This window comes from Neophocaena asiaeorientalis, unplaced genomic scaffold (assembly GCF_003031525.2).
Source record: "Neophocaena asiaeorientalis asiaeorientalis breed wild unplaced genomic scaffold, Neophocaena_asiaeorientalis_V1.1 scaffold581, whole genome shotgun sequence".
In the NCBI taxonomy this organism is placed as follows: domain Eukaryota; kingdom Metazoa; phylum Chordata; class Mammalia; order Artiodactyla; family Phocoenidae; genus Neophocaena; species Neophocaena asiaeorientalis.
Genome location: NW_020172732.1, coordinates 612,002 through 621,135, shown reverse-complemented (window position 1 = coordinate 621,135; position 9,134 = coordinate 612,002).

The following is a 9,134-nucleotide window of genomic DNA, read 5'->3' as shown; positions in this document are numbered from 1 at the left end:
TATTAATTTCTAGGGTGACTACTAAAAGAATAGAAACATGATATAGAGTGGAGAGAAAAAATTGAATGAGAAATAATTCAATCTAAAAGTAAATGACAAAAAAAGAAAAAGAAACACAGAAAAGTCAGGTCAATGAGAAAGTACAAAGTGTCAGTAATAAATTCAGATAAATCATTATTACGGTATGTGTAAATTAATTATATTCTCTGTACAAAAGACAAAGATTGTGAGGATAGCTATATTAACAAACAAGATAAATACTGTTTATAAGTCATATCTAAAATACACAGACATGAAATATTGAAAGTAGATGAAAAAAGATAAATCAACAGATATGGAAATGGGTCTCTCATATTCATTTATGACATTTGACAAAAATTACTTGCTCCAAACTACACTGGACACTAGATTCAAATATGTTCTCTGTCTTTAAATGTGTATCTGGCCAACTATTTCTTGATGTGACCCTTGACTCCTTCCCCAATTAGATGGGGTTACCACCCCTGATACAGTGTCATGGGCTATCTTGGTGAAACATTGACCTTGTCCAGTCTTATCCTAATAATCCTTCACCTAAGTTCAAGTGCTTCATGGGAAAGGCTCCTGTTAAAATCATTTTGGTAAATGGTCTCCTGCCCTTGGGATGGATTTCATATTTTCACAAAGGTCTTACTTTAAGTGGTTTAATGTAGAATTTCCATGCAGGTTGTTAACAAAAAATATTTTTTTTAATTTTCTTTTTTTGGGATTTCAAACTGGATTTTAATGAATACAAATTGAAACAAACATGGCATCTTACAGTTAATTTTCTTTAGTACAAAAGTAAAACTATAGAGCAATAAAGTGAGATTTCTAAAAATTAGGCTTTTTTTTTTAACATCCTTTTTGGAGTATAAGAACAGGTTACTTTGGAGCTTATTGATTCATCCAATAGCAGTGATTGGTTCTTTTGCCTTTGTGTGAAGCTATCTATGATTGGAAGGTATTCATTTTTTCATTATCAGCCCCTAAAATCCCTAGTCCAGGTGAATGGGAGTCACTGTGTTTTTGTTTTGCGTGTTTCTTAGTCAAGTTTCATCTACTAACTGCCCATTGCCCATGTGTATTTGAGAAAGTGGAGTATATTGTGTTGAGGAGTGGTTACAGGACATTCATCTAGGCTCACGTAGTAGATTGAGGGGCTCATTTCTACACATCTGTCTCACAGAGCATGTGATTCGGGTTCATGCCTCAACAAAATGGGAAATTCTTTGTACTAGGGACCTGTCAGGTCTCTTATGAATTGGTGAAAAATGTTAATGTTAAATTCACAAATGTTAAGGTTCTGCTGACATTTTGCTGTTGCTTGTTTCTTTGAGTCTCATGTCATATTTTCTATTAGATTTATAAATGTTTTCCAAATTATTTCTCCTTCCTTTGGTTAATCCCACACATGCCCACCATGTTAATTTTTCTACAGCAAAGTTCTGATTATGTATCTTTGCTCAAAACCCTTCCACTATTACTTGGTGCTTAGAGACCATATTCAAATTACTTATTCCAGTCTCCAGACCCTTAGTTATCTGTCAAGTCATTCTTTCAAAAATTTTTATCATTCCCCTTTTTCATCCTAAATTCTAAGTTAATATGTGTTCTTTGTATACATCCTATGTTTCCTGCTTACTTGCCTTTGCTCATGTAGTGCTTTCTGCCTGGAGTGCCCTTATTCTGATTTCCATAACAATCACTTTTGTTGTCTTGGTAAATAAGTACGAGGAAAAATAATCCTTAGGTATTATTATGTGTAGGTAGAGACTACCTGGATTTTATAGTCAAAATTATCATGGCCAGAGTGGGTAAAAACTAGCTAAGCGGTCTCCTTAAAGAATGTCTCATTAACCAGTTTATTTATTCCTGGATGTGTTACGTATTACCTTAGACTGTAGCATATGTGTGTGTGTGTGTGTGTGTGTGTGTGTGTGTGTGTGTGTGAGAGAGAGAGAGAGAGAGAGAGAGAGAGTTCTTGTGCACACACACATGCTCTTGCAGACATCTCACCAAGAATGAGCATCTTTCCTTTATAGTGTCTGATTTCAGTGGATGATACTAAAGGTAATTCAGGATATATGTATTTTTTTCCCAGCCAATCAAAGGATCTTACCTAAACCTCAGGAAGAGAAGGTGAAATAGACTCTTGTTTGCCCCTTTTTAAATGCACACAAGACAGTTGTTGGCTGCTGCACACAGCATGGATAAGCTCAACATCATAGAGTCTACAAAGCTGTGTGGACCTGGCCAAGTCCAGAGAAAACATCTATGGATGTAGGTACATTTTGTTAAGTGAACGATTTCCCACTAACAAGATCTCATTTGTCTAAACTGCTTTCTCTTCACTGTTGACTTAATTCTAGTATGAAGAAGTAAATGCAAACCAATGAGAAACACTGGTCAATCCATTGTGATATTTTCAAAGGTCTGGGTGATATAGGTGATCCACTGGTGATGTGGACCAATGATTTTCATATTTTTCTCCAAAGATTCTTGGGGTTTCTTAAAATGCCTTACAAGCCATGTAAGGGGTAAGGATGAGGATGTTATGGACCAAATTGTACCTCTCCAAAATTTGTATGTTAAAGTCCTAACCTCTGATGTGACATATTTGGAGACAGGGCCTTTAATGAGGTTATCAAGGTTAAATGAGGTCATAAGGGTAGACCCCTAATTCACTAAGACTGGTGTCCTTATAAGAAGAGGAAGAGACACCAGGAGTGTATGTGCACAGAGGAAAGACCATGTGAGGACACAGTGAAAAGTTAACCATTGTCGAGGGAAGGAGAGAACTCTCACCAGAAATCAACCCTGCTGGCATCTGGATCATGGATGTTCAGGCTCTAGAACTATAAGAAAATAAATGTTTGTTGTTTAAGCCACCCAGTCTATGGTATTCTGTTATGGCAGCCCTAGTGGACTAATACAGAGGCCAAGAGAAATCTGGTCTCGACATCCTCATTTAAACTGGATTTACTCTACTCCTGCTATTAACGTATTAGAGTTTTATGTAAGATTTTTTTCTTTCTTTCTTTTTTTTAAAAAACACAACATGATTATATTTTAATAAACAACCAAAATACAAAACACCATAGTAAATTGACGGCAATAAAATATGGTATTTCATTTGCATTGCACGACAAATGGTTAACATCCTTAGTCATAAATGAGTTCTTAGAAACCAGTAACAAAGACATTGATATTCCAAGGGGAATGAAAAAAAAAAAAGCTGAAGAAAAGAAAATAACACAAGTGACTAGTAAGGATTAAGCATATATGAAGATGACTGAGCTGAACAATAACAGATGAAAAGCAATTTCTTTGTAATATCACATTACCAAAGATTAAAAATCTAACATTTGTAGAGTTTTAGGAAACAGACCCACATAAACACTGGGGGACAAGATTGATGAGGTCCCATCTATATAGCAGGGGGGAATCTAGTTTGGACTCAAACTATACTTTTCGGATATCCTTAGTCTTAGTAGTTCCAATTCATTGGAATTATTTCAGTTGTATAGTAATTTGTCAATGTATTGTAATGGAGACATTTCTTCCTAGTCCTATATTGGGTCTAATTAGAAAGCTTCTCACCTCCCAGTTCCATTGGTCTCCTTCTCTTGTCTACCTGGACACATGGCTGGCCACACTATTGGAAGAGGAGTTATTTTGATGGCAGAGAGAAGGTATCACTTGTCTCTATGATTTTATCTTACCCAATGCTATGGACTGAATATGTGTGTCCTACCCCCACCCAAATTCATCTTTTGAAATCCTAACTCCCAATGTAATAGAGGTGGGGCCTTTGGAAGTCATGAAGGTGAAGTCCTCAGGGTGTGATCAGTGTCCTTAGAAGGAGAATTCAGGGAGCTAGTGTTCTCTCTCCACCATGTGAACCACAGCAACAAGACTACAATCCAGGAACCAAATCAACTGGCACATTGATCTTGGACTTCTACCTTCCAGAACTGTGAGACATAAATTTCTGTTGTTTAAGCCACATATTCTGTGGTATTCTGTTATGGCAGCCCGAGCTGACCGAGGCTCCCCACCTCTCCCACCCCATTCTGCTGATAGCACACATACAGGTGTGTACTTAATAGCATTAAATATGTAAGTAAATTTGACATCAACACATTCAAAAATGGCCTCTTTATCCTCCTAGACCATATATAAACCTATGCTAGAAATCCTCTAGTAACAGAAAGCATACTAGAGGGCAGGCTTTAAAAAGCCTTAAAGATTTCTATGAAGTTTGTTTTTTCATAATTAGTTTGAATCATTTTTATCTCCATACAAATTTCTGTAAACTCTTAATTGCCTAGATTATTCTCTATTCAGAGATTTTACAAAGAGGATATTTACTTGATGTTGACACACACTAAATTAGAACTAACTAGCTGTTACTGGATATCATTCCTGCTCACTTCTCACTATTACTATAACAACTACTAATGCAGTATCTGCTTATACATATCAGTTGATCTTTGCACTATCCTGTGAGGTCGGTAATGGTTTTCTCATTTTTAATATGAGGAAAGTGGAGCACAAGGAGTTAAAAGTAGCTAAAATTGTAATGATAAGACTAAGGGCATTTAAGTTTTGAATTATACATTTTATTCCATATCATTTCCTTTGCTTTTATGTGCTTAACATATATAAAAAATAAAAGCCAGATAAACATATATTTATAGGATGAATAGTCAGATATGAATCCGTATGGTCAGTTATAATCAGGTCCAGATGGTTAGTGCTCTGAGCTACTAAAGACCCCATTTGATGCCCCAGTTACCTACCATCATCAAAATTAGGATGGGCATCAGCCGACACTTAATAAAGGAGATAGCATATTTTGGTGGAAAGAACATGGGCTTTAAAATCTGCCCTGGAATCAGGTTTCAACTCCGCCACTTACTAGCTATGAGATGTGGAACAATGAAGAGTTAGCTCCTCTGAACCTTCATCTCCATATGTGTAAATTGTGAATAAGAATAATATCTATCTTAGGAGTAAACAAGAAGTAAATGAGGAAGCACCTATGATTGTCCTTGACACAGAGCAGGCATGTTGTAGGCATTCAATAAATGTTAGCTGAATCTGAATCATATGTTATGCGCTAACACAAATTACTGTAAAATTCAGTCTCTCTCCTGAGGGTTTACAAGCTAATTGGTGAGATACTGAAGAATGATAGCAAAATGACAGCAAAGATCAAGTGAGTGCTAAGTGCATGAAACCATGGCAGGTCAGTGGAGGAGGAGATTCTTGAGGGCTAGGACAATTCGACAACTGATTTCTTTTAGGATCAAGTTTCTGAAGAAAGGTAAACTCTTATTTCGATAGACAGTGGGGAGGGGGCATGCATGTGACAGAAAGGAAGAGATGACGTGTAAATGTGTATTGTATATGGGAAGAAGAGTTGATCACTGTGGGTGGAGCAAAGATACTGCAAGGTGGTTTGTGTATTGTTCTTTACAGTTAACAAAGCCTTCTGCCTCATTTGAGCCCCTCCTCAGATCTAAGGAGAGGAGAGGACAAATTCTGCTATCTCTTTTTATAGAATAGATAAAGATAAAACAGAAACTCTGAGAGGCAAAGTGACTCGGCTAAGGTAACATCTCTACTATGTAAAACAGAGGGGGCCTCAAACCCCAATCTGCAGCCTCCCAAGACTTGGGAAAGTGACAGGGGAGGGAAAAGACTAAAGAAGTTAGAGAAAAATTTTTGACTTTGAATGAGAACTTTAGGGGTTTGGGATTTTTATTCTGCAAGCATAGAAAACCACAAAAGCTTATGACCAAAGTGCATGTGCAAAGTAATATTTTTGAAAATTAGTCTGGCAGTAAGATTTGGAGTAGATTTCTATTCTTCAGACAGGACAGTGTTCTTCTAGCATCTCTCTCTTCTAAGACCATCAACCAAATGAATTTTAGGCCAAAGAGGGCTTTGTTCTTTATGCCATCTTGGAGAAAGCCCTCTTAATCAAGGAAATGGAGCTATTAGCACACTGGCAGCCTTTTCTGTTCTGCATTTTAAATTGCTAATTTGTTTCTGGATAAAATATCTGTGTAAATCAAGCCAGTTTGCAAAACTGACAGCCCCATGAAAAAAATGTTGGGGGAAAAAAGATCATATGCATGACTAAGCTGTATATCAATCTAAGCAAATGTTCTGATTAAATCATAAAGGGAATAAAAATGGCATAACAGGAAATGTAACTCACTGAATTGGAGTCAGATTCATCTCTCCACATGGCACCACTGCAAAGAAGTACTGGGTCTGGTGGAAAGATTGAAGTTTTGGAGCAGGTCAGATCTGGGTTCAAATCTTGTATGTAAACTCCAAGAGGTCAGGAATGTTTTGCTCACCTTTATAACCCCAGCATTTATGACAATATCTGGCTCAGAGTAGGTCTCGTATAAATTTTTGACAAAATCAAATGAAATGAGAATTCAGCCCTACCACTTACCAACAGAAAAACACTGGATAAGTGCTTTCCTATTACTGCATCTCCATTTCTCATCTGTAAAAGAGAGATAATAATATTTACTTTATAGATTTATTGTAAGGGTTAGAAATAATGAAAGTAAGCAAAATATGGGCATGTGGAATGGAATGGTGTAGATATCCATTCCTGAACCCAGGTCATAAGCTGAGTTTCCCTTTCATGTGCTTCCCAGCATGCTTTGCTGGGCTGGGGTAGTGTCCTAAAGGGCCCTAAAAACCAGATGTTACTCAGGGTTACATCATTCTCAGGGATTAGCATAGTACTTTTCCTAATAGATGCTCAATTGTTGAAATTAAATTTTCAGGATGGTAGAACTTTGAGCAAAATTATTCTTAATTAGTAATTAGTTCATCTAGGAAGATGATGGCTGCCTACATAATGGACACATTTAAAACAATTATTATGCTTATTCCATGACTTCTCACACCAAGAGATACTGGATTTATTTTCCTCATCTTTTAAACCCCTACAACAAAGTCCCATTTTGAAGATGAGGAAATAGGCTTGGAGAAATCAAGTGATAAGCTCACAGCCACACATTAAATAAGCAGCAGAGATGACATTTGATCCAGGACTTTTGGGTTCAAAGCCACTGTACTTTATGGAAGCATTCCATATACATTTGTTGATTGAATTAGCGGGCAAAGGCCAATCATACCCAGCTTTAACTTTCCTTTAGTCACAAGATGTTCTTTTAGCTCCTGCCGCAGAGATATTAAAAACAAGAAATCTGGCTTTCATTCAGTCGCTAAAAGCATGTATAGTCTGGAACTGTTAGGTTTTTGTTCGACTATTCATAAGTATGTATCAGGCTTACAAGAGCAAGTGCATCCTTTCGATTTTTTAAGTACTCTCCCTTCCACCAAAAGAAAGAGAAATGAAATAAAATAAAATGAAAAGGCCAAGATAAAGAGGCTATGAATTTAATGTTCATAACAGCAGTAGCAAACATTTATTGTATACCAATTATGTAACAGGCCTTGTGCTCTGTGCTTTACATACATTATTTCTCAATGGCCCTCTGGGGGCATATTTTTGTCCACAAGTTGTAAAATAAGAAACTGCTCAGAATTCTCCACTGGCTTCCTGTCTCACTCAGAATAGTGCCTAATGTTTGTACCATGGCTCACAGAGCCCTCCATGAACAGTTTGATAACATAAATTGAGTGTAAGAAACACAGTATCGTGAGTGAGATGAACACCTGTAATGTCTGCTCTACTACAGATACTGGGATGCACTAGAATTCCATGGGAATATTATGGTCTCCGTACTTCTGCCCCAGGTGAGGAAACCTGCTTGAGTTCAGGCTCCAGCCAGGAGAGAGTGAGCTTGGTCAAATCTTCCCAGCTCATGGCAATATTTGAGGAAACCCAAACCAAAAAGGGTAGAATATCACCCTCACACAGCATAGAGAACAGGGAGAAAGTGGGGCTGTGGTGCCACCAAAAGACAAAGGACCTCCCCAGGGAACTAATACTAAGATGCTGTCACTGTTTGGGGCATAAATGAGGACACAGTCTTCCTTAAGGAGACTTTGATTAAAAAAACAAAGCAAAATGAAATAAATTCTTTAGTTAAAATGAAGAGTGAACAGTTAAAGAGATGAAGGCTTGCCTATGGGACTGGAGACAGAGGGAGGCCCTGGGCTGTGAAATGTTCACATCCTTCCAGGATGTCAGTTTCACCTTCCAGAGGATCCATTGATCTATTCCAGAGGTAATTTGCTAATTTGGGAGTTGGCATTCTGAGGGAAGCTTGATTTGAACTCAGTTTACTCTTACTTGCTTTGCTGACCATGGAGTAGGAGATGTGAGAGTTGGAAAATAGGAGCATCTCGTACTCCGGGTGGAAGTTGTGCTTATCTAACCCTCCTGGGTAATAAGAGTGGCAGATCTCCGTGCTAAGCTCTGCAAGATGCTCTCTGCAGCAACTAAGGACTGTGCCAGGCAGTCATCAATCCTGGACATGTCCTTACCAGCAGCTCTCTATCACTATCCTTTACCCACTCCTGACAGGTAGAAAGCAAATTTGCATAACAAACTGTTTAAACATTCAATTGTGATCCACCTTCAAGGCACTCTTTGTCCTCAGCAGTTCTAATGGTTAGTGACCCCTTCAAAATCAACATCATTTGTCAAATCAAATTAGGCTTGTTACAAACTGCAAGGCAGTGTGACATTTATATTTTTGATGCTTTCAAACCAGTCTGAAGTAAAGTTCTCATATGGAATTGGGCTTGGTATGCTGAATGAGTCACTTCCTCAATGAGGCAATTGTCAGAAAAATAGACTTAGCTTGAAGGTAAATATTGTTGGGTCACTTGAAATGTATGCAGATTTGACATTTCCCTTCTGATTAGCATGTCTACACATTAAAGGTTTTTTTTATGTCACATCGGATAGTTCGGATGCCAGGGTAATGTCAGTGAGCACTTGATAGAAACTTAATTTTGTTCTTGATGATGAAAATGAGAGGATTAAGGGAGAAATGTAAGGTGGGAACCTTGTTTGGTAACACATGGAATGTATAGAAGGTATTCAGAATAAAAAGAAAATGCTGGGGAGGGAAGTAATTATCTACTGTGTGCCAGTATATCAG